The sequence below is a fragment of the Hippopotamus amphibius genome, chromosome 1 (assembly GCF_030028045.1).
Source record: "Hippopotamus amphibius kiboko isolate mHipAmp2 chromosome 1, mHipAmp2.hap2, whole genome shotgun sequence".
Classification (NCBI taxonomy): domain Eukaryota; kingdom Metazoa; phylum Chordata; class Mammalia; order Artiodactyla; family Hippopotamidae; genus Hippopotamus; species Hippopotamus amphibius.
Genome location: NC_080186.1, coordinates 55,530,117 through 55,556,663, shown reverse-complemented (window position 1 = coordinate 55,556,663; position 26,547 = coordinate 55,530,117).

Sequence of the window (26,547 nt, the reverse complement as noted above, 5' to 3'; positions counted from 1 at the left end):
ACCTCATTTGGCAATCAAACATAGACTGTATCTTACTCTGTCTTCTGTTGTTGTCTTGAGCCTTTATACAAATATAATATCATTGTGTCTTTCGGGGTATCTCTGTCTCCCCAGTTATTCTACTAATGCCTTGAGGGCATAGATTGCCATGTACCAATTCTATTTTTCACAACTAACACATAGGAGAATGTTCTAGCCTCATCATTTCAAGTCTAAGTCTAATATTAATTCGTTCTCAAAGAGTGACTTTATTGACTTATAAAATCTGTATACAAAGAGAACAAAATAAATATCCATGAATCTATATTTATTTCCAAGAAAGAAAGAAGGAAGGAAGGAAGGAAGGAAGGAAGGAAGGAAGGAAGGAAGGAAGGAAGAAAAAAGAAAGAAGAGGGCTTCCTTGGTAGCACAGAGGTTAAGAATCCTCCTGCCAATGCAGGGGACACATTTGAGCCCTGGTCCAGGAAGATCCCACATGCCACGGAACAACTAAGCCCATGCACCACAACTACTGAGCCTGCGCTCTACAGCCCACGAGCCACAACTACTGAGCCAGTGTGCTACAACTACTGAAGCCCACTCACCTAGAGCCCACGCTCTGCAACAAGAGAAGCCTATGCACTGCAATGAAGAGTAGCCCCCGCTCACCACAGCAGTGAAGACCCAATGGAGCCATAAATAAATAAATAAATAAATAAATAAACAAATAAATAAATAGAGAAAGGGCAGCTCATTCTTACTACAGAATTCCAGTTAATAAATTTAAAAGAATGACAGAAATAGAAAATTATCATTAGGCAGACATCACAGAAATAATTGTTGTAGGCAAGGATCATCAATGAATGCTAAAACTAGTAGGCAGAAGTGTGATGAGTAACGGAATATTTTCATAGTCCCAGAGTATTGCCCCACTTATTAATTAATAAGCGAAAATAGTAACTTTACAATGGATAAACCTGGTAGACAGCATCTTTACCAAAGGATCCAAGTTACAATCATCAGTAATAAGTTACACTGACATCATACCTCCTGATATGATGCACTGTGAATGTCACATTACTTGCCCTATTCTAGCCAAAAATATATAACCTCAATCTAATAATGAGAAGACCTCAAACAGAAATTGAGGGATATTCTCCAAAATGACTGACCCGTACTTTTCAAAAGTATCAAGGTCATAAAAGAAAAAGACTGAACAACTGTCACAACTGGGGGAAATTAAGAACAGCTAAGAGCAATGTGGCAATTATCCAGAAGAAGGACCCTAGTGGGACAATTGGCAAAATTCTAACAAGGTCTGTAGATTCATTAATAAATTGTATCAATATTAATTTCTTGGTTTCTAAAATTGCGCTATGGCTATGTGATATGTTAACACTGGGGGAATTTGGGTGAGGGCAATGTGGAAACTGTCTGTACTATTTTTGTAACTGTTTTTAAACTAAAAATATTTTCAAAAAGTTCTTTTAAAAATGTAAATCAGCTCATGCACAAACCCTCAAGCAACTATATTTCTGTACCAACTGCAATGAGATTATCTAACTTTCGCTTTGCGATTCTCTAGTTGAAAGTTTTACATTCATTAGGATGATATACTATAAATACACAATAATTAACATCCTCACACAGAAGCAGAGCTTTCTAGTTGGAGACTTAGCTCTCTTGCACTACTAACAAAGATGGTCACAGTTAGTGTAATACACAGAATTTAGGGAAAAGAAGAAAACAATAAATCTTAAAAGGCAAGAAAGTCTATAAAATGCAAAAGCATTATTAATCTACAAGTATTTATCTAGTACATATGTGCTAATTACTTTGCCAAAATAAAGAAGCAGAATACATGGTCTTTGAACTTGAGACCTTTATAATCTAGTCAAGGAGGCAGGATGAATACTGTGAAACATTAGCTCCTGTTAGAGTGAATCTTATTCCCTATTCCTGACATTTCCACATAAAGGCACCTCCCCGAAGCAACACTTGGCCACAGTATCAGTCAGCTCAGGCTGCCATAATAAAAGACCAGAGACTGAGTGGCTTAGACCACAGCAACGTATTTTCTAGAGAGTGGAAGTCAAGATCAGGGTTGGTTTCTCCTAAGGCTCTCTTCTCCATCTGCTCTCATATGGCCTTTCTTCTGTGTACATGCATCCCTGCCATCTCTACCTAATTAGGGCACCAGTCCTATTGGATTAGAACCCCATCCTTATGACCTCATTTAACTTCGATTATCTCCTCAAAGGTCCTATCTCCAAATACAGTCACGTGGAGGGTTAGCGTTTCAAAATATGAATGGGGTGTTGGAGGAGGGAAACACAATTCAGTCCATAAAAGCTACCCTGGAAGAAGACTAACTAGTGAGTTTCAAAGAAGTACTGAGCAAGTACAGCTCGGCTAAGCCCTAATTTTCTCTGTTCTTCAGCTCTGCCTGTCTGCAAGGAAGGTGCATTCTCATCTGTTTTGTTACCCAAGTGGTATATTTAGCAAGACAGTCTCTCCTCATTTAGACAAAGGTGCACATGTAGGGAAGTAGGACCTTTGTGACCAGGTAGATAAGCTTGATTACTTCAGGGTAAAATATTAGCAAATCCACTGTGCCAAAAGCTCTCCTTAATAAAGTTTTATCAGTGAATTTTTTTTTAAAAAAAGGTATGATTTTGATCTCAATCTGCTGGATCCTAGGGCTTATCTCTCAATAAATTCTTAATTTGAGTGGAGAAAAAACTATTTGCCAGGCCTCCTAGTGCCATAAAACCATATTTACATATCTCACCTGTTACATAATATAATACATACAACACAGTATAATTGAGTAGTTCTCAGATATCATGTTGCTGCAAAACATTTAAATATGATTTTACCAAATAAAAAAATAAGGCTGGTTTCAGTCTTAGGAGAAACCAACCCTGATCTTGACTTCCACTCTCTAGAAAATACATTGCTGTGGTCTAAACCACTCAGTCTGTGGTCTTTTATCATGGCAGCCTGAGCTGACTGATACTGTTGCTGTCGGGGAGGTGCCTTCATGTGGAAGTGTCAGGAGTAGGCAGTAAGATTCACTCTCACGTGGGCTACTGTTTCACAGTATTCACCCTGTCTCCTGACACCCTGTCTCCTTGTCTTTGTGAACAAGACAAGGATGCCCACTCTGCTACTTTTATTCATCACAGCCCTGGAAGTCTCAGCCAGAGCAATTAAGCACACACACAAAAAAGAAGTTAAAGGCATCCAAATTGGAATGGAAGAAGTAAACTGTCTCTATTTGCTGATGACATGATATTATATACAGGAAAACCTAGACGCCACCCAAAAAACTGTTAAAACTATTAAATGAATTCAGGAAAATCACAGGATACAAAAGCAACATACAAAAATCAGCTGTATTTCTATATAGAAATAAACTCTCAGAAAGAGAAAGAAATAACAAGACAAGAAATAACAAGTATTGGCAAAGATGTGAAGAAGAGGGAACCACTGTGCACCATTGGTGGGAATGTAAATTGGTACAACAACTATAGAAAAGAGCATGGAGACTCCTCAAAAAGTTAAAAATAGAATTTCCACAAGATCCAGCAATTGTACTTCTGGGTATTTATCCAAAGTAAACAAAATCACCAACTCAAAATGGTATCTGCACTTCCATGTTTATTGCAGCATTACTTACAATAGCCAAGACATGGAAATAACTTATGTGTCCGTCAATAGATGAGTGGATAAAGAAAAAATATACATACAATGGAATATTATTCGGCCATTAAAAAGAAGAGAATCCTGACATTTGCAGGAATATAGATGGACTTTGAGGGCATTACGCTTAGTGAAGTAAGTCACAGAGAAAGACAAAAACTGTATGATATCACTTACATGGGGAATCTAAAAAAACAAAACAAAAACAAAACAAAACCAAAACAACAAACAAAAAACCCCCTAAACTTGTAGACAACAGATTGATGGTTGCCAGAGGCAGCCATGGCAAAATGGGTGAAGACAGTCAAAACATACAAACTTCCAGTTATAAAATATAAGTCCTGGGGGTGTAATGTATAGCATGGTGACTATAGTTAACAATACTGTAATGTATACTAGAACATATATTTGAAAGTGCTAGGAGTATAGATCTTAAAAGTTCTCATCATCAAAAAAAAAAAACTTGGTAACTATGTGTGGTGATGGATGTTAAGTAAACTTATTGTGGTAATCATTTTGTAATACATACATACAGCAAATCATTATATCAAACACCTAAAACTAATACAATGTTATATGTCGATTATGCATCAATTAAAGAAAATTACTTTGTGAAATTCAGTGTTATACTTTCACAAAAGGGATGATTAATTATTGAATCTCCAATGAACCAGCTTGTTTTATATTTGGCTACTGATTTTAAATTAGAGTTACAAATAATGAAGCAAATGATAAAGCTCACTTTTACTATATTTGTTTTATAGATGTAGATGATACCAAAATGTCATGAAATTTAGATGCTACTTCAGTAATTGTATTTGCACACCTAATTTAATATTTTATGTGTTTACCACTATTTCTGAAAACAAGCATCACTAGTTTAATCAGAACTACCGATATCAAAAGTAAATGAGACTTTCCTTCAATGATGAAGGAAAATAGAAATGGAGAAGGCAACAACAGTAATAAGTATATGCTTTTATACACAGTAAGTATACTTTTATATTCAGATACGAATGCTTTTTGCTTTAAAAGAAAATAAGTTAAAAAACTGAAAATTATTCTCTACTTAATTTATCAGTGTCTCATACTATAATGCTTACAACTAGTTTGTTACATAAGTGTTCATACTAAAAGGCTACATAATTTTCACGTCTTGAAGACTCTGTCAAACTAATCTGTGTGGACAGCTACAAAACAAACTATTTCTGAATTACCCATTTATTAGTGTTCAGAAGTAGAAAGAATCTTTTGGCAATAATTAACAAGGTATGCCATGTATATTAGCACATAAAGATTAAATTTTTAACACTCAACATCATTTCATGCTGAAACAAATCCTACTGTGCTAACTCTGTGTTAACCTATGGCATCTCATTCATTATTACCTAATTAACCTACTAATAGCCACATCATAGGAGTTTGTGTCCATATTTTAGATATTGGTTTTAAAAGCAATTAAAGAATGTGATCATATCGCTTCCCAAAATCTATTTGGGAAACCAAATTCTTGCAATCTATACAGAAGAAAATGCCCTGCCTGTTGGATAGTGTTTCTTGCAGCATGTCAGTCATTTCTTAGAGTTCCCATTTTTATCTACATATTAAATACTGAAAGTGCATGTTGAGAGGAAAACTAGTAAGGAAATATTCATGAATATTTGAGGGCAAAAGCTAAATAACTTATAGTAACTACATAAAATGTATTTATTTTCTATATTACCTTATTAAAAAAATCCTGCCCAAACAGGAGTAGAAAGTTTTGAAAACAGAACTCTGAGAACAGTATAAAGAAAAATGAGATCACTTAGAAAGTCCATCACAATGTCTAGAAAGACAAGTTACCCATGAGAATCATCCAACATCACCAAAATTTAAAACTCACTGCTTAAGTAATAATCTGTAGTTTATGTATACACTTCTTTTGAAATCCTTTCCACTCAAATTATAGAGATGTCATTTCATTGTTTGAATCTGACTGATGAGCTTGTACTTGTTTTCCAGTAAAAAAATATTTGCAGTTGGGAGAGAGACAGCCAGTCTTCTGTTTCTCCAGAAGTGCAATAAAGAAAAGACTGTCATTCCTAAAGAAAGGTACTGGCGATGGAAAATGCTAACAGAGGCCTCAGTGAGTTGCTGCTACTGCACAGCTTACCACTAGATGTCCTGTGGACTAAGCAAGAAGAACACTGGTGCACAGATTTGCATTCTTATCCCAGAAATGGATGTTTCTGATTTTAATAATGTAGCTCTGGATTTCCAAAATAGCTGGTCAACCATTTTCTGCTGCATTTCCTATTGACAGAGGCAAAGCAAAGCACACCAATGTAGGTTATGTAACGAAGCCCAGCATGCCATTTGTCGTGCTTACAGATAATTATAAAAGTATGATTGGAATATTTATCTCGGAATCTTTCATAATGAGCAAAGAATACACACACACGGACACAGATGCACACACACAAATATAATTCCCTATTGCAAAGATAGATCTTTTAATTAAGCCTCATTTTTCATGTTTAGCAGGCTCAACAGGCTGTCTTGTTATAGATTCCTTCCTTTTCTGAGAAGGGTAATACACGGGTATAACAAAACAATTATAGCTTATTCAGAGGAACCGTTCACACTGTGTTATCTTCCATGACTGCTAAGCAAATTAAAGTTGAAATTTTACTGTCTGTCAACTTGGGTGATTATTATAATGAATCTGTGAAGTACAGAAGGTATTTAAAAGCAGTGTGATGCCTTTCTGAAATTCCACCTCCTAACAAGGCATAAAAGGACCTGCAGATACCAATCATGTGTGCCAGCGTATAATGTGAAAGGGTGTCTTTAGCTCCAATTGTTCAAGTGTGGCACTCAGTATGGGGAAAGCCAGCAATGCATCCATTCAAATCCCCAGTGTTGTCAGAAAAGGAAAAGGAGGAATAAGCTGTTCTCAGTGGTGCTTGGTGAGAACCCCACAAAGAGAATGGCAAACAGCAAATGCCTTCCCTGGCAGCACTGTGACATGTGGCAGCACTGTGGCAGGACCGGAACCTTGACATGGCCTCCCTAGCCAAGGCTAGGGATAATTATCACCAAGGTCTACAATTCCTCAAGTCTATTTGGAATTTGATTAAATGTGGTGAAAATCATGTTTTGAGTGGAAGATCAAAAGCAAATTAAGATGATTTTAAAATTTTAGAAATATTGCAATATGGTATCACAAAAAAATGATTTTAAAAAAAGCCATAGCCCTCTCTGGGCATGTGTCTGCTATAGTAGGATGGTGCAGAATTATCCGATGAGACATGTGGAGGACATGAAACCGAGCTGACAGAATGAGACTCCAGGTGAAAGTAACCCTGCAACCCCAAGAAGCTAGAGGTCTCTTTTTTCTTAAATGAGTGGATTAGACCTCTCTCAAGACAACTGCCTGTGTTTTCTCCCTCAGCTAGCCTACACGCGCTGTAGCACCCTCAACTATCTCCAAGGTAGCCACAGGCAGTGACAAATGAAAGAGAGTGATGAACTGCAAACTTTCTCAGCTTCACTGAGAAGCACCTCAGGGACAAGGAGGTGATCCTCTTTTAGCATAACCTGCGGCTGCCACAAATTAGGTACCTTCCACTGGGACTGAGAGCTAAGAGGTCCTGCTTAAAAACGACTTTCTGAATCACTCTTCTACTTCTAAGACCTCTGAGTTGCTGATTTCTCAGGGACAAAGAGAAGAGATTGGAAGGCTGGGAAGGAGAGAATGAGAAGCAGAGATTCATTCTTTTATTCATTTATTGGACAAATATTTATTGAGCACCTATGTGTAGGGCATTTTATCAAAGTTGATCCTGCACTCCCTTGCATTGGGGTAGGACAATTAGACGCAGAGGAGAACCCGAAAAGCAATTTTAAAATTTGATCACACGAGAAGGAAAAGGGAATACTGAAATACTTGGGGAGAAGAGAGGTTAAAAATGTTTTATTCTGCTGTGTGTACAGTTCCACGTCAGTGAAGTTGACACATAGTTTCCTGCCGCCATTCCTTTGTTCATGGTGAGCTATCTCCCTGGAAACCTCCACTTATCCATCTTTGCTCACTGAAATTTTATCTACTTTCAAGGCCCGTTTTGCTGCCAGCTCCTGTGTGGAGCTTTCTCAGATTTACTTTTCTCCATATGATTTATATATCATTTGAATAATGCTAGTTCCTAGCTGATTCCTCTTTACGACTCTGATGCTATTCCATTATATGTTACTAATGAAATTGTTCTTCCCCTCAAAAATAAATGGGAATGTTCTTAAAGATAGTTCCACTTTTGTAAAGATTTGAATGGCTTGGACTAAATAAACTCTTGCTGAGTGTTTGTTGAGTTGAATGAATTTGCTTCTCTACAGTTTTACAGAGTTGTAGAAAAGTCAAGGCTGGAAACCAGGCCTATAAGCAGGCTGGCTGGCAATACCACTCTTTTCCTTAGTTGAGATGTAAATTAACTATTTAACATGATGACCAAAGCATTTTTCCAAATGTAAGATTTATGTACATCTAAATATACTAGATTATATCCAAATTATCTATAGATACTATGTAGTTTCGTCTTTGGGGAAGAATTAAAGGAAAAAATATAATGATTCACTATTACAAACTTTAAAGTGATTTCTAAGGTTCTTTTTTTTAAGTATCGTTGACTTACAATATTATATTAGTTTCAGGTGTACAACATAGTGATTTGATATTTTTATAGATTATTCTCCAAATGAAGTTATTATAAAATATTGTCTATATTCCCTGTGCTGTATATTATTACATCTTGTATCTTATTTATTTTATACCTAGGAGTTTTTACCTCTTAATCTCCTTCCCCCATTTTGCCTCTTCCCTAAGTCCTCTCCCACACTGGTAACCACTAGTTTGTACCTGTGAGTCTGTCTCTGTTTTGTTATAGCCATTTGTTTGTTTTATTTTTTAAATTCCACATGTAAGTTAGAACATATAGTATTTGTTTTTCTCTGTCTGACTTATTTCACTAAGCATAATACCCTCAAGGTCCAATCATGTTGTTGCAAATGGCAAAATTTTCATTCTTTTTTACGGCTGAGTAATACTCCATTGTGTATATATATACCACATCTTCTTTTCCATTCATCTGTGGATGGACACTTAAGTTGCCTCCATTATCTTGTCAATTGTAAATAATGCTGCTATAACATTGGGATGCATATATCTTTTCAAATTAGTGTCTTTGTTTTCTTTGAATACATACCCAGGAATGGGATTGCAGGATCATATGGTAGCTCTATATTTAGGTTTTTAAGGAAGCTTCATACTGTTTTCCATAGTGGTTGGACCAATTTACATTCCCACCAACAGCATACAAAGTTCATTTTTAAATGGAAAATAGTTCAAGTTCTAATTTTTAAGTAACAATAATTTTGGTTAAAGTCTAATTGTTTAAAATGGTGAAACTTAGAAATATCAAGAGACACTGAATCCAGAAAGAAGTAGTTACAAAATCTGTTTTAAAAAAAAAGTTTATACTAAACCAATAGTTCTTAGATCAATAAGGGATGAACTGGTCAGATTGCCCCATGGTTAATTTTACTTGATATACCAAGATAACTGAAATAATCAGACTCATAAAAATTACTTGAGTTATTTGGTCAGATATAATTGTGTGATGATTTATTTTGTTGTTCAATCAGCCCTTATGAGTCTTCCTATTTCAATTGATCTGAAAGAATTTCAAGTTTTTATAATAAAAGCACTGTTTCTTTCATAGAATTTACTGCAGCTTTTTGACTGTTTTGTTTTTTATTGTCTCCTTAATAAGACTATAAGTTCCATGAAGGCAGGGACCATGTCTGTTTTCCTCATTGCTATTTTCCCTGTGTTTTCTATAGGACATGCAGAGTAGGGTTCAGTTAATGTTTTGTAAATGAATATGAATGAATGAATGAAACAAAACTTTAGAAGCTAAAACTATATAGATTCACCATGTAGTCTACATCTATTAAATGTGGGGAAGGATAGTTAAGCGAAAAAATTCAGCTGATCGACCGTTAAGTCATCTTTCTTCCAAATAAATCATTTAATTATGTTATTGAATGATATACGTGAGTTCATATCAATCAAGTCCATAGAGAAGTGTCCCTCTAGTAAGCCAGGCTATACCGGATAACATAAATGGCAAGACCTTTCAGGAATTTTAATGCAAACAAGATGTTCACATAGTTATATTGGAATTTTATGCTTATAACAAAATCAATATTTCTGCATTTTCAAAATTCCATCTTCACTTAGTCTATAAATCTCCATTACAAGGATTAAGTAAACCAGAATCAATAAACATTAGGAATCACTTGATACTACAAATCCATTAAATAGTTTAGGGGAGAGATAGAGACGGAGGGAGAGAGGGAGGATGGGAGAGGAGTGAAATATATAACAAGAAGAGACTAATAAACATAATATAATAATGTAATGAAAATAGCAACTACCGCGTGCGTGCGCGTGGGCACACACACACAGAATAGACATTAGCTTGAGACATACATGCAGCTAGGTGAGCAATGTAAACACACCCTTTTTTCAATTAAAATGGTATCATAGATTCCATACTGGAGGAAAAAATAGAATCTATTTTACAAAGACAAATTTCAGACATGCCTATGATTGTTTTATTGTCTTACTGTTTCATATTTATAAACTTTATGAAAGTTCATTAGAGCAATATTTAAATAAAATTCCATAAAATTGATTTATGGGTCACATTTAACTCCACACTTCAAATCTGTCATCTAGTTCTACATGGATAGTGAAGAACAGTGAAGCATTTTGTATATTATTAATAGAAAATCTAACAAAGAAGCTACTAGTAAGCAAGGTTTGCATATTCTCTGTGTTTTGGGGACAGAGCTTTTCCTTTCTCATGGAAAAGAAAAAGAAAGCAAAGCAGAAAACTAAAGCATGTCCGTTGTTAACATTAGTAGGTACTTCTCAGCACTCCTTTTATGTTGTCTGGATATCCAAATGTGCCCTTATCATGTTTAGCAAGTGAAAATTAGGAAGAAAAAAAATAGAAATGTAATATGTATTATTATATTTTAATGTGATGTTCTACTTTTCTGTTTGTAGTTATTGAAGTTTTTGTCTTACTTCATTAAACATTTAATAAATCACCACTAGTTTTGTGACAGATTTTAACCATAACACAAACAGCAGGAGGTGTAAGCCCCTCTCAGTTCATATAGGCATATAATATCAGTGTCTACATCATCACTCCCTGCAGGCATATTGGCAGAACGACCAATGGAAGGTAAGCTTTTTCCGACAAAGCTTCGAAAATAAAGTTTTCTTCTTTTATCTTACTACAAATCAATTGGAGCCCTTACAGCAAAATCCTATAAAATAACTTCAAACACCACTTCTTAGTCTAAAAATTTGTATTATGGCTATAACTCTTTGAAGTATTATGACTGAAGTTTGGAGAAAAATGATTTAAGTGCTATCTGCTAGACATCAGAGCTTCAAAAATTCTCTCAGTTTTTCTTGACACATAAACGACTACCCACTGTATGTTTTTAGAATTTTTTTCCTTGCTTTTAACCACCTAACCCAGTGTGCTTGATAAAAGTTATTTAACTGCAATTTATCCAATTGAATTAATACTCTTTAAAGGTTCACCAACTTGCAATTGATTATTTTACTTTGTCGAGTTTTTTGTTTTCCCACTCTGCTAGAGTTTAGGGTTTTTTAAAAAAGAACTTCCAGAATCTCAGCATGTTGACGTTAAATTGAGTTTAAAAAAATCACTGGGGAAAGTGTAAAACATGGGGTTAAGGGCACTTGTGATTCCTGCTTGGAAGTCAAATGTTAGAAAGAGAAAACTGAAAAGTTTTCTGATGGAAAAGTCTCCCTGACACTGAGGAGATGGTGCGACCAAGGATGCCTTCGGCAAAGGGCATGAACCTCATCAGGTCTCCTCTCGCAATGCGTGAGAAGGTGTCGTCAGGGACTCAAGTCACTGCATGCTCACAGACACTCTTCAGAAACTCCAGCTTACATTTCTTTAAACAAGACACAGGAAAAGTTTAACTTGAGAAAGAGAAGATTCCATTCAACAAGCTCTTTGTGAATGTCCACCTTATACAGTCACCTCTATGAGATGCTATGTTGCGTGGGGTATGCAAAAATGAAAAGAAAACCTCAACAGAGTGCCTTTGACTCAATATCTTTGCTCAACACATTGAGATTCTTCTGGCATTTTATTCCACTCTCCCTGAGGGGTATTTTAGGTTGAGTCTCTTTGAAAAGAAAATGATGCTTTGCAGAGTCCAAAGTAAATAAAATAGCTAATAGAGGTTCTAAATTGTCACTTCATATTTATAGTGGCCTAAGTTTTATAGAAGATTCTAGAAAACAATTTATACTATGTCAGTGCTACTCAAAATGCCAGGCTGTAGTAAGACAAGGAACTTGCACCAAAAATTAAATCAGTGTGCTGCTTCCTTCATCAAGAAAGTTTTGCTGTCAAAATAATGTGTCAGCTGAGTTAAACAGTATGGTTAGTAGTATAGTTGATTTATATTCTGGAGCAAGCTCTTTACTCCATCTCAGGTCACTAACAAAACGGTGTAAAGACTGGTAGCTTATCTATGAACCATATTCTAAATTACTCTTCACAACCCAGCTTAGATTTATAATCATCTAGAGCAAAATAAATAGCAAAATCAGAAAATAGAAACCAAAGCCAAAATTACTGAGGAGTAGATGTTGTGGGAAAAAGTTAGGAAATAGAGGAACCTGAGAAGGAATAAAGGGGTTCTGTTCTACATAAAATGAAATCATATATTTTATCCATCCTCAATGGGATGCTGCTTAAGAAGGGGACCTTTTGTGATTTACTTAAAGAACAGGCCCAGAACAAAACACACACGGCAGGTGCTGCAGTTCTGAATATCTTCCACTGCATCTGCACCTTACATTTTCTCATTGCTCTTGGTACACTTACAGGCACGCAGAAGGCTCAACTATCACCAGATGGCATTTAAGAGGAGATAAAGCCCAAACTGTCCCCATGGAGCTGAACATGATAAGCTAAAGTGGTGATTCAGAAAGCCACAAAGAAAAGTTTGATAAACATGGCTACAATATCTGGAAAAGAGATTGCTTGGCAGTAACTGGTAGGTGATGAGATCGTGCTTCCCCCCATCCTGTCAGGTGGCAAAACTGGATAAACACAAACATCGTGAAGCGCAGTGAAGCCCAAATCCGCAGACCTGTTTCAGTGGGAGTGCATGGGAAATATTCATCACATATTAATGTTACCCCTTACAACTGTTGGAGAACTCACTCCCTGAAGAATTACCTGACTTGACCAGTTCTCAGAGAGGATAGGTAATATGAATCCTTCTGAGCAATTTTAAAGGACCAGTCTTCCCGTAAGCCATTCTACTTTCCCAGTCTTTCCCCTCTACCCCTCATAAGCCAAGTGCACCTATGGCCCAACCCACAAACTCCAGTCTCTGAGGTGTCTCCTGAGCCCTGCCTGTTACATGTTCCGTTCTTTCATACACCCCTCGTCTTCTCCAGCACGTTCTTCCCTCAGCCAAACATTTGCTGAAATCCCACTGCCTCCACAGACTTTTCTTCCAGAACGACTCCAAAAAGAGATAAAAATTGCCTCCTAATTCTGTCTCTAAACCTAATTTTCAAATGCGCTTAATACTTTGATAATGTTAGGTCATCTATCAGCAAGCTACAGTTCTCCTACCTGTCTACATGTGCTTATCTGTATCAGCATTTACACATCTCGATTTAAAGTGCCAAGAGAGCAGAGCTAGTGCTTGTGTGAGTCTCTTTTATACATTGAGATCATTTCTGTATTTGACACCACAATGATAATGATAAAGAATCCAGATTAGATGTGGCAGATAGGTAAATTGCTTAAACTAAAACCATTCCACTCCCCTTCTCATTTTCATTCTTCTGTTCCAAAGGCTGGAAAGCTAAAAACTGTACTTCCCCAGATTCCTTTGCAGCTGTGGTGCAGAGTTGTGACATAGGTCTCAACAATGTGATAAACCTAAATGTAGAAGCAAGTAACAGGAAGAGATGGCTATGCATAGGAAGATATGACCACCCAGAAAGTACTGTGAAAAAAAGAGCTGATTCTTCGATGGTGGCTGGGGCAGAACTTCTTGTGTCCTGTTTCAGAACAGTGTTAACTGGAGGGCAGCTTTGCCATGGAGTTTGCTAGAAGAGTTCACAATGTGGTTGGGCACCTTCCCAGCCTACACAGTTCTCTGGCCCTCCCTGAGATCCTGTGAGCTACATCATATATTTTAACAAGTCCTTTTCTGCATTAAGTAGCCAGAGTTAATTATGTGGCTTGCACCCACCAACCCTTACTGATGTGTTAGGCTACTGCTTCGTTATTTAGATGAGCAATCTATTTGGCCTCGGTGTTTAAAAGTACACATTTGCTTAGAAATAAGAAAGAATTGGATTTTTCAGATATAGGAAAGAAGTTTGTGATTATGGGCCTCAGATTAAACTCAGCATCAAAACTTTTATCTAAAAGAGTTTAGGGGGGTGGCAGGCACGTGGGCAGGGGTAGGGGGGCAGGCCTTCAGGAATCACTCTCCAAGACACAGAAAAGTTGGTGGCAACAACTTTGGTCAGGGATGCCTGGGTTCAGACTCTGTCTCCTTCAGTTAATGAGGATTTTTTAAATGCTGAGGTTGGTCAAGAACCAGGGGAGTTCTGTTGCTTATAAATGCTACCTTATACAGAAGTACAATGATTGTTAGCGTATGTTCTTCCAGGATTGTGACAAAGGCCCTGCATGTAAAAGGGTAGTATTATAACAAGAATTTGGCAGCTTTCTCAACTCTGGGGGCCCAAATCTGTCACGCAGGGAGTCACTAGAATCATTTTCCCCATGGGGCAAGAGACAACCCTCAAGACATCAGTATCTACTCCATGCAGCCTCTTCACTCCTATTAAGTTCTGTATCACTACCTAAATAAGTCAGAGGAAAAGCAGAGGGGTCTCCTCTTACCAAGTCATAATCTATTTAAAATTCTACACTGGACCTTTGAACAAAACAAGGATGCAAACTATGGCCTGACACAGGAATGGGTCAACTTTTTCTTTAAAGAGCCAAACAGAAAATATATTAGGTTTTTCAGGCCAGACAGCCTGTGTTCCAACGGCTCGGTTTTGCCCTTGTAGCATGAAAGCAGCCACAGACAATACACAGATGAATGAACGTGGCTGTGTTCAACAAACTTCATTTATGGGCTTTGAAATTTGAATTTCATATAATTTTCATATATCACAAAATATCATTCTTTTGATTTTTTTAACTATTAAAAATGCACACAGGCAACAAAAGTAAAAATAGATAAACTGTACTACACCAAAATTTAAAGCTTCAGTGCATCAAAGGACACATTCAACAGAGTGAAAAGGCAACCTACAGAATGAGAGATAAATATTTACAAATCATATATCTGATAAGGAGTCTATATATATATATTATATATATATATAAAATACAACTATAAAATGTTGTATAACAACAACAACAAAAGACCCAATTTTTTAAAATGGGCAAAAGACAAATAGAAATTTCTCCAAAGAAGATAAATAAATGGCCATCAAGCACACGAAAAGATGCTCGGCATCACTAATCACAGAGAAATGCAAATCAAAACCACAGCGAGATACTACCTCACACCCTCTAAGATAGCTATTATGAAAAAACAAAACAAAACAGAAAATAGCAAGTGTTGGGGAGGATGTGGAAATACTGGAACCCTTTGCATTGTTAATAGGAATGTAAGATGGTGCAGCCACTATGGAAAACAGTATGATGGTTCCTCATACTGTTCTAAAAATAGAACTATCATATGATCTAGTGATACCACTTCCAAATAGATACCAAAAAAACTGAAGACAGTTTTGAAGAGGTGTTTGTACACTCATGTTCATAGCAGCATTATTTGTAATAGACAAAGGGTGGAAGCAACCCAAGTGTCCATCAATGGATGGATGGATAAAAAAAAAATGAGTGTATACTTAAACTGGAATCTTATTCAGTCCTAATAAGAAAGAAAATCCTGCTATTTGTGACAACATGGATAATCTTGAGGATATTATGCTATGAAATAAGCCAGTCACAAAAATATACAAATATTACATGGTTTCCCTTGTATGAGGTACCTAAAGTAGTAAATTCATAAAGACAGAAAATAGAATGGTGGTATCCAGGAGAGGATGGGAATGGAGAAATGGGGGAGTTGTTTGATGGGTGTAATTTAAGTTTTGCCAGATAAAAAGTGTCTTGGAGATTGCTTGCACAACAACATAAATGTTTTTAGCGCTACTGAAGTATATATTTTTAAATAGTTAAAATGGTAAATTTTATGTTATGTGTAATTTACCACACAAAAAATTTATTTTAATGTAAAACCCATTCTTAGTTCATGGTTATATAAAAAAACAGGTCGTAGGCCAAATTAGTTTGCTAAATCCTGACCTAATGTGTACATAGTTAGCAATTGAGTCCTTAATATCTCAGCAGATATTCAATACCTATGAATTCTTTCATTGATTCTCAGTGAATAACATTTGAAGTGCCATAAAATAGACACAGATAGGGACTTCCCTGGTGGTGCAGTGGTTAAGAATCTGCCTGCCAATGCAGAGGACACAGGTTCGATCCCTGGTCTGGGAAGATCCCACATGCTGCGGAGCAACTAAGCCCGTGCTCTACAACTACTGAGTCTGCACTCTAAGGCCCACGTGCCACAACTACTGAGTCCACGTGCTGCAACTACTAAAAGCCTGAGCTCCTAGAGGCGGTGCTCTGCAACAAGGGAAGCCACTAGAATGAGAAAATTACACACCTCAACAGAGTGGCCCTCGCTTGCCACAACCAGAGAAAGCCCATGCACAGCAAGGAAGACCCAATGCAGACAAAAATTAAAAAAAAAAAAAAAGACACAAAGAAAGTACTATGGAAGTTTAGGGGAGAAAAAGATTACATCTAGGTGTTGGTACCAGTAAAGCTTTTGTTGATTTTTGGGATTCCCTGAAGTGGAAGGTCCATCTGAGCTAAACTTTTGAACAGGATATATAGACACACACACACACACACACACACACATGAAGAGAAGTGGGCAACACAGACCAAAGAGTCAGTCCACAAGAAGAAGAGCACATGCTGGAAATAAAAAGTTCAATTTAAATGGAGCAATACAAGAAGCTGGAGATAAGTCTGGAAATTTCATTTGTGGTCAGATCAAGAAAGTTATTAAATAAGAAACTGGACGCAGGCAATGAAAAACAAGGAAAGGTTTTTGCACAGAGGGATGAATGGCAAGACCAACAACATATAGTAATACAACTTGTTTATATGCGTGTACATTGAATGGAGTAGGGAAACAGTGAAAACAGGGAGCTTAACTAAATAGCAATGATAATGAAGGCCTACAACAGGATCATGGCAGATTTGTTGGAAATAAGAAGTTTAGGAGATGCTGTAGAGTTGAAATCTACGGGTTTTGACCACTGGTTAGAGAGACAAAAGAGAGGAAAGATCAAAAACAATACTGGGATTTTTAACCAGAGGATTAGGGAGATGATGGTGTTACTAACAAAATTGAGAGACATGGGAGAAAGGCAAGTTTAGGAGGAAAGATGTGAATTCATTTAGATACACTGATTGTGAGGACAGTGGGATATCCACATGAAGGTGGGTAATGAAGAGCAAGAAGGAGAGAAGTTTCAAACATACACATCGGGGGCTCAACCATGGAAGTAACACTTAGAGCATTGAGTACTGATGAGATTTCCAAGCTGTGTGGAGGGGGGACCAATATATGTTGAGTACCTGCTACTGTGCTAATGATATTACATAGGTTACCTGATTTTAATTTCAGAGTCAACTCTATCAGGTAGGTATTATCCTTCTTTCATTTCAGAGGTGAGAAAATTGAGGCCCAGAAAAGTTAAATAATGTGCCCCAAGTAACACAGTAAGTAGCAGACCTGCGATTCTCACCCAAGTCCTCAGAGGGAAAATCAAGTGTATATACACATACCACTAAAGATAAAAAAGAAGAGTGTTTCAGGAATACAATAGTTTCGGTGCTATTCCTGCTACAGGCGTGGAGAGATTACGGAGAAAAAAGAATGAAAAATTTTAAAAAAACTAAATGGCTATCAGCTTTGCTTAGTAGGAAGTAACTGAGGCTCTCTGAAAGAGCTGTTTCCTTACGGTGCTAGAAACTAAAACTGTATTGCAAACGTTTAAAGTGAGTGCGTGGTTTGGAAGTGATGAGCAGTGAATGAAAACCTTTTAGTCAATCACGTGTGATGAGAGAGAGAGAAGATTGTATGGGAATTCAAAAAGCTCTGGATTGAGGAAAGATTTTCTCATTGTTTCTACTTTGTTTTTTGATTTTTCATTGTTCCCCAATAGAGGACCCCAGGGCACATTTTTAGGCAGATAAAAGGGATCAAATAGAGTACTTGGGGATAAGAGAGAATGAAGATGGATGGCTATGCTACATAAACCCAAAAAGACCTAAGATAAGGTCAAATAATAGATTTGGATATTTATAAGTACTAAGTGTAAGAACATTTTTTAAATGGAATATCAGACTTTGGTTCAGCCCACAAAACAGTAATCTGCACTTTCCCAGTATGTTTTACTCAACAAAGACTCTCTTTTTAACAGTTTAATATATGCTGCATAAACTGGTTATATAAAGCAAGGCACGAGGCTGGAGGGCTCCCACTCCCATTTGACAACACTATCTCATCTTCACACCACCTGTCACATCTATCAACATTTTAACTAATGTCAGAGTTCTTCTTCTGCTAATGAGCTGCTACACGGAGAAGCACATCTCTGCTCAGTCCGCCAGCTACCGCATAATGAGCTAGAGTGAGAGGCATGATCTTCCTCTCCGAAGCCCCTCTTTGCTTTAGAAGACCATCACTGTTTTCCTTTCCTCTTTTGTTGCAGACCCAAATTTAGTTATTTGAGGCCCTTCTAGGTGTGTTTTGCTTTGATGTAATAAAAAAAACTCTCATCCATCTAAAGGTGACCTTTAAGGTTGGTGTTGGTTGTGGCCTGAGCGTTATATGCGTGGTTGAGTGAAGTGGTTGTGCCGTATCCCAAGCACTCTACCAGCCCTCCCTTCTCCCAAATGTTACAGTCTCTTCTTCAAAACTGATACCTTCTCAAATTCCTCTCTGTAATACCAAAAATCAAATGCCAGCAGCTCCCCAGTTTCCCTCACCTATGCTCATGGTCATGATGTTCTACCTGGAAGCTGCCTCTCTCCACCCTCCACATAGTTAACTCTGACTTTCACTAAGAGTCTATTATGGCATCACCTCCTCCAGAAAGTCTTCCCTGAATGCCCAGGCTGGGTTAAGTGTCCCTTCTCTGGGCTTCTGTTCTATCTTGCACATGCCTTAGTCCTGGCAACTACATCATTATATTGAAATGACTGACTTCTGTATTTTTCCCCAAACTAGACCACAGTCTCTTTATATATAAGGTGTCTTATTTATTTACAACCCAATTGCCTAGAACAGTGAACTGAAGGTGCCTCAATGACAACTCTAAGTGATAAACACAATGCAATACCTATTAACTTGCAATAATTGATGCTGGCACTTCCTTCATTAGCTAGCATTTCCTTACTTTAAGTCTCCAGCTTGAGTAAATTCAGATGAAATAGCAGTTATCCTACACATAAGAAACTACTACATTAGTCTTTCCCAAAGTGTGCTTCTCAGAACACTGGTCTTAATATGGTCACAGCACTCCATGTTCCTATGTATTTGGGAAATGCTTCATGCTATATAAACACTTGGAGATTCACAAAGCATATTAAATTTGAAAGGCTCTAAAAAGTCAAATTTGTTTTCCTTTAACTCAGTATTTCCAAAGTGAATTCATTTGACCAATTAATCCTTATTTTTTTCTTGGGGGTTGGGTGGGGATATCATTTAATACCCCACAGACTTAGTGTTTCTCAGAAAATACTTTGAGAAACACTGCATTATTAATCAAAGGCACCCTAACAGTCCTTCACATGCATGCTGCGAAAGTCAGAGATAGATTCTTGTTGAGGGACTATCTGAGCTCCTCTAACTTACGTCTTTAGCTATGGTTCATAAAGACTACTTCTAAAATAGCCTGATGGATTTGACTATGGACATATGAAAGAATGGTTACCCTAACAGACAAAAACTTCAGTTTTAGAGAAGAAAACATTTTTGTGGTTAATGTTTCCTATCAACTACATTTCAGGCATTGTTCAAGTGTTCTGAGAATTCATGGAAAATAATTTTATTCCTAACAAAAGCTCCTCACACTCTTACCACTCATGATAAGATATCTGGAAACATATTCATTCTTGGTGAGAGTTTATAGATTTGGAATATTGTCAGATGCACCTGCTAAAAACATTCATACTTACCACAAAGAAATGTTCTGTGTGATACCAGTTTCTGCTTCATGGACACAACAGCATGTACAGGTATACATACATATGCATGCCTTTACTTGCCTATAAATTAGTTGTCAAGATTAAAATAATCACCTAAGGGTGTTTAATTTGGCATGTCTAAGCATTTTCTCTCTTTTTATCTAAAATTAGCATTTTCTGCCAAAATCATTCTTCAGATTTCCAGCACTTCGTGTGATAGCACCTCATCAGTGGAAAAGATAGTTTTCCAATTTCATAACACTGGAGAGCTATTTGAATCAAGAATGAATTAAGGTTAACATATATTTACTGAGGGCCCACTATTGGCAAAATTCTATGTGAGGACTACAGGGATACTTCTGTTTTGTTTACCAATAATGTGCTTAGGCTGAAGTCATTCTAGTATATCTTTAAAATGTGGTGTTGGCTCAGCTGAGGTTGTTCAATATAGAGATTGAAGGTGGCTGTGCTTATCAACATATTCACTTTTCTGGGCTATAAAGAGATGACTTCAAAGCTTTATAGGCATTGTTTATATAACCTTTTCTGATTCAATACAGATATAGTCTCAAAGACCTCCCCAAGACAGTGGGGCAAGTTACTGAGTCAGGAGAAAATTGTGTGTATGTCACCTAACTGTAAAGCTCATTCTCTGACCCTACAATAATTTCCTAGAATTCCTAATAAAATCTCAATAAATGCAATAAACAATTGCATCTTTTTTTTAAGCTCTTTATTGGAATATAATTGTTTTACACTCTTGTACCAGCTTATAAGGTACACCAAAGTGAATAACAATTGCATCTTAAACAAATTCCTAAGGAGATCTCAAATGCAAATTCAATAGCATTTCAAGTATCTTTCTGACCCCTTTTATTAGCCCCTATACTTTCCATTTCATAAACCACTCATAATTGTTGTTACTCCTTTTCTTTGCTAAGATTTAAACTGTGTGAGAATGTGGATTTTTCTTATTCTCTACTACATTCTCATTGCCCATTCCTGTGCCTGATGCATAAAAAATGTGGAATAAATATTTGTGGAATTGCTAAATTGATATTTTGTAAGTGTCAACTGTTGCCTTCTCTCTTGAGTTAAACTGTGGGCCCCTTTAGGGGTGAGGCTTTTGCCTATGTTATCTCCGCCCCCCATTGCCATAGCAATTTATTTATTTATTTATTTATTTTGAAAGAACTTTTATTGAGATACAGTTAACATACAATAAACTGCATATATTTAGAGTGTATAATTTGGTATCCCAACCTCCCAATTCATTCCCCCCAACCCTCCCCGCTTTCCCCACTTGGTGTCCATATGTTTGTTCTCTACATCTGTGTCTCTGTTTCTGCCTTGCAAACCGGTTGATTTGTACCATTTTTCTAGATTCCACATATATGTGTTAATATACGAAATTTGTTTTTCTCTTTCTGACTCACTTCACTCTGTATGACAGTCTCTGGGTCCATCCATGTCTCTACAAATGTCCCAATTTCATTCCTTTTTACAGCTAAGTAATATTCCATTGTATATTTTTACCACATCTTTTTCATCCATTCATCTGTTGATGGACATTTAGGTTGCTTCCATGACCTGGCTACTGTAAATAGTGTTGCAATGAACATTGGAGTGCACGTGTCTTTTTGAATTATGGTGTTCTCTGGGTATATGCCCAGTAGTGGGATTGCTGGGTCATGTGGTAACTCTATTTTTAGTTTTGCAAGGAACCTCCATACTGTTCTCCATAGTGGCTGTATCAATTTACATTCCCACCAACAGTGCAAGAGCGTTCCCTTCTCTCCACACCCTCTCCAGCATTTACTGTTTGTAGATTTTCTGATGATGCCCATTCTAACTGGTGTGAGGTGATACCTCATTGTAGTTTTGATTTGCATTTCTCTAATAATGAGTGATGTTGAGCAGCTTTTCATGTGCCTCTTGGCCATCTGTATATCTTCTTTGAAGAAATGCCTATTTAGGTCTTCTGCCCATTTTTTGATTGGGTTGTTTGCTTTTCTGATGCCTATGTTATCTTTTAATCAACCCGCCGTGTGTATTTCAGTGAATTGACACAAATATCACACATCTATGTTCTGTCTGCCCTCTAAGAATAACTTTCTTGAGGTCAGTGACTGTGCTTTACTCATCTTTTTATCCCCATCATTTAATATGTTCTCTGGTTCTGAGGTGAATGAATAGTTTTAAATTAAGGAATGGGGGGGGATGAATTGGGAGAACGGGATTCCCATATATACATTACTAATGAGAAAAAAATATCAAATTGTACACTCTAAATATATGCAGTTTATTGTATGTCAATTATATCTCAATAAAATTCTTTAAAAAAAAAGATGTTTTACATTTTCCATACTAAGTCTTTGAAATCCATTGTATTATTCTGTAGTTATCTCATCATATTTCAGTTACTTTCCAAGTAAGTTTTTTCTAATATATAATTTCCACTAATGTATGTTGCATTTATATTAAAAACATTATCACAATAACAGTAGTGTCTTTAAAATGCAGACATTTGGAAGAAAATGTCAAACATTTATAGTTTCCAGATTTGCCAATAAACCATGCTTGAATTGTCAAAAAAAATTAAGGAATAAATGAATGGAGCGAAATTTACAACCTAGTGTGTCAGACGGACACAAGTAAACCTACCACAAAGAAGACTGTAACAGTACTATAGTGTTAACAGAGGGCATTACTGAAGGCTACCACAGAACAAAGTGTGCTATAGGCAAGTACTGGGATAAATGAGATTGAGTTAGATTAGTCAGATCTGCAAAGACTTCACGGAGAAGATGACATTTGAGAAAGACCTTCAAAGATCATTAAAACTTCAACAAGCAAAGATGGGGCAAAGGCACTGAGACAGAAAAAAAAAGAAGAGCATTTGCATTTGGAATGAGAACAAAAAGGTAAAAAGGAAATTATGGCTAAATCACACTAGAGGGGAAAATAAAAAAGAGGTAGGAGAGGTGTATTCAGAGATGTGGTCAAAACAAAACAAAACAAAACAAAACAAAAACCAATGTTCTGACAAGATTGTTAAAGGCTTTAAATGCCAGTGGACTGAAACTTTCCTATTGCCTTTGAATTTCAGCTAAAACCTTAAAGCTAAGAAGGATGGTAATAAATATGCCACATTGTAAAGCGTGGTACCAGAAATGTTGATGCAAGACTTATTCAGAGTTGACCAAACTTTGTCACCACCAAATGCCTATACCATAGCTAGAAACGTATTGGGAAGATCCTCGGAAGTGAGGGAATTAATGAGTAGGAAGTGCTGCGACAGTTTTCCTCCCACCTACATCAACCCCAAGCCAAGTGAAGGAGACCAAGAGGACACTCACAAGACCTGGAATTACCTGTGAGAGAAGAGCTTTTATTCTCAAATTCAAGTCAGATGCTTGTTTACAGATAGGAACTGACAGACCTTCCCACGGCTACCATCAGAGCAGAACTCAAAAACGTTCTTGGGCAAGCCTCGGGCATGTAACCAGGGGTCCAGGACATGATACGTTAAAGACAGAAGCAGACACCTGCGTGAGGCTGGTAAGAGCTGCCAGTGAAGGCAAGGCAAGAAGCCAGAAGCAGGTGGCTAATCAAGTGCTCCCATTTGATAAGGCAAGGACATGTATGTTTTCCCATGGGCCACATGGATGCTAAAGAAGGCAGCCCTACTCCATTCATCTCTAATGGACCCGACCCAAGAGGACCCTGCTGGGGAGAGGAGACTCCATGGAAAAGGGCAGAGGTCTACCACAGGAAGGCAGGAAACGAGGGGGCAAGCATCTCCTGAGTCAGGGAACAGTGCAACGTAGAGGGCCACACAGGGTCTCCCAAGGAGTATGACCCTAAAGATGGCATTAACACTGGAATCCTGCCTTAACAGAGCATTACAATTCTCATAGAACTGCAAATAGCATCCCTTCCTCTTTCCCTTCCTCACCGCCTGTATCTTGGAGGATCCAAAGTGGGAAAGGGAGAATTTGGAGTCAGAAAAATAAAAGGCTCAGATGCCCTTTTCCATGATTAGTTCTGAACCTTAGCTTAACAGAGGGGTCATGCTTTGAATTAAACAGGAAACAGAAGTTTTGATATATACTAGACAAATTATTAATAATGAAAAAGAAGCCTTTCTAATATCCAATATAACTTACTAATATACAGAAAGTAATGGAATCTGCCCAAAATATCAATAATCTGCCATGGTCCAAGGGTGATGGTCATGGCAGGGGAAAAAAGCCATTTCCTGACAGTTCCAATCCATCTAATAAGCTGGCTTGAACTTTTTCAGCTTGTGATAGAGGTCAATAGGTTGTTTTAAAGGAAAGAAATACTATGACCTGATTTGTGCTTTAAAGATACCCTTTAGGACCACATGTAGATTACTGAAAGACTGAACACTTGCTACTGTGTCAGAGCTTCATAAACTTCAAACATATTATTAAATTTCCTCACATGATAGAAGTGGGATGCCTTTGTGTAAAAGGAATATATTTCTTCCCCTTCACACTAATTCCCCCAAAAAAGAGTAGCATAAAAAGTTCTTAATAAATCATCAAAAGGACACAGAAATTAATATTTTTAAAATATTAAATCTGCCTGTTGAACCTTAATGGACTCATGAACATGTCTGTTTTAAGACGTGGAAATCCTACCTTTCAGATTTTAGAGTCTTTCTCTCTTTTTTTAAATTTGTTTCTGCATCTGAAATAACTTTGTACTTGAAAGCACCTCTTTAGAAAACGATTTAACTGCACACCCTGGCAAAGACCAGGTGAATCCACAGATTTACCTATAAAACTACTCCCTTCACCACAGGACCTCTGTCCTCTGCCGTGGAGCCTAACGTGCAGAGCAGAGTAATGCAGACAGTAAGCAGACTCTTCGGCCCTGTTCACCAGTGTTACGAAGATGTAAAAATAAGACTTAGACAAGGCAATAGGGAATTTGATATATTTAGATGGTCACAAGCTGAATTTTGCTTGTCACTGCTATAAAGAGGTGAGGAAAAGCTTTTTTAAAAACTGTTCTTAAGATGCAAGGTGTAGGGAGTTAAGATCATCCCTATAACTTGCTAAAACTGATTCTAACAATACACAGTGCCACTTGCAATCTGTTGGACTCTTATGCAACCCCACCATCACTGGCAATGAGAGCTGGGTCAGGACCGATAAACTTTCTCCCCAAACCTCTATTTGTAAGGCCTGTGCAAGCCCTGCAGGGCCCATCACCCCCAGCCCTCTTCCTCCAAATAACAGCCATGTCAGCCTGGGATTACAACCCACACTTGGTGGTCTCTTGCTCTCTCTCTCTTTTTTTTTTTTTTTCTTCTCTCCATCAGTCCTCTTTTGGTCTGAATTGTAGAATACCTCCTTTTCATCTTGCAACCCTAATGCCGAGAGAGAGATTTTCTGAATAACATTATTAAACTAAAATAGAACCATCCTAAACAGGACCTGAGAGTCAAAGCAATCAGCTGTAGGGTGTCGGCACACTGTCTTACATCTCTGGGTCTCTGAAAATCCTGCTGCCATTCATAACCACCAGTGGACAGCTCAACTGAAAGTTACAGTTCAGATGACTCAAAACAGGACCACCCTGAGGTCAAGATTCTAGATTTCATTACATTATCCTGAAAAATCTCTTATATCAATAAACAAACACACTGCAACATGGAGAGAGAACATGGTAAGAGCTGGTCCTTGTTTCTGCCTGAATACCTGCCTGTTTTTTAGTTTCAATCCAGAAGCAAGGCAGGCAGAAACTGGGAACTAGTAGGAACCACAGAACAGGCCAGAAGAATAGCTACACAATAACAAACAATCCTAGATAACAAATTTATGTTCTACTTAAGCTAATGTGAACTTCCTGTTGGAATAACCAACACCAACAACAGCCAGTCTGCCGTGGAACAAGCCACCTCATCCCATAATCCCTGATACAGGTCTGATGAAGAACCTCAACTCGTCATATGCAGCCTATCCTGAAATGGCATAACAGTAAAGAGTCATTGACTGTCTCTGCATCACAATTTACTGATTAAAAAAAGGGGGGAATCATTATGAAAGGCTGCCTCTCATTTGCTCGATTGTGTGCTTTGAGGATAAATAAATCAATGCTTATGAAATGCTCAGAGCACAAGATATAAAATGAGGGACTCTGTACATTTCATTCTAGCATTAGGTGAAATACAAAATAATAACCAGATATCAGCATCCTAAATTCTGCATGATAGCTATTTAATCATTGAAGTCAAGGAAATTTTAGGTTTTGATAATGTCTTTATCACTGACTACATAAACGCATTTTTATAAAGCAAAACATACAACAAATTCAACCAAATCAGTAAATTTTT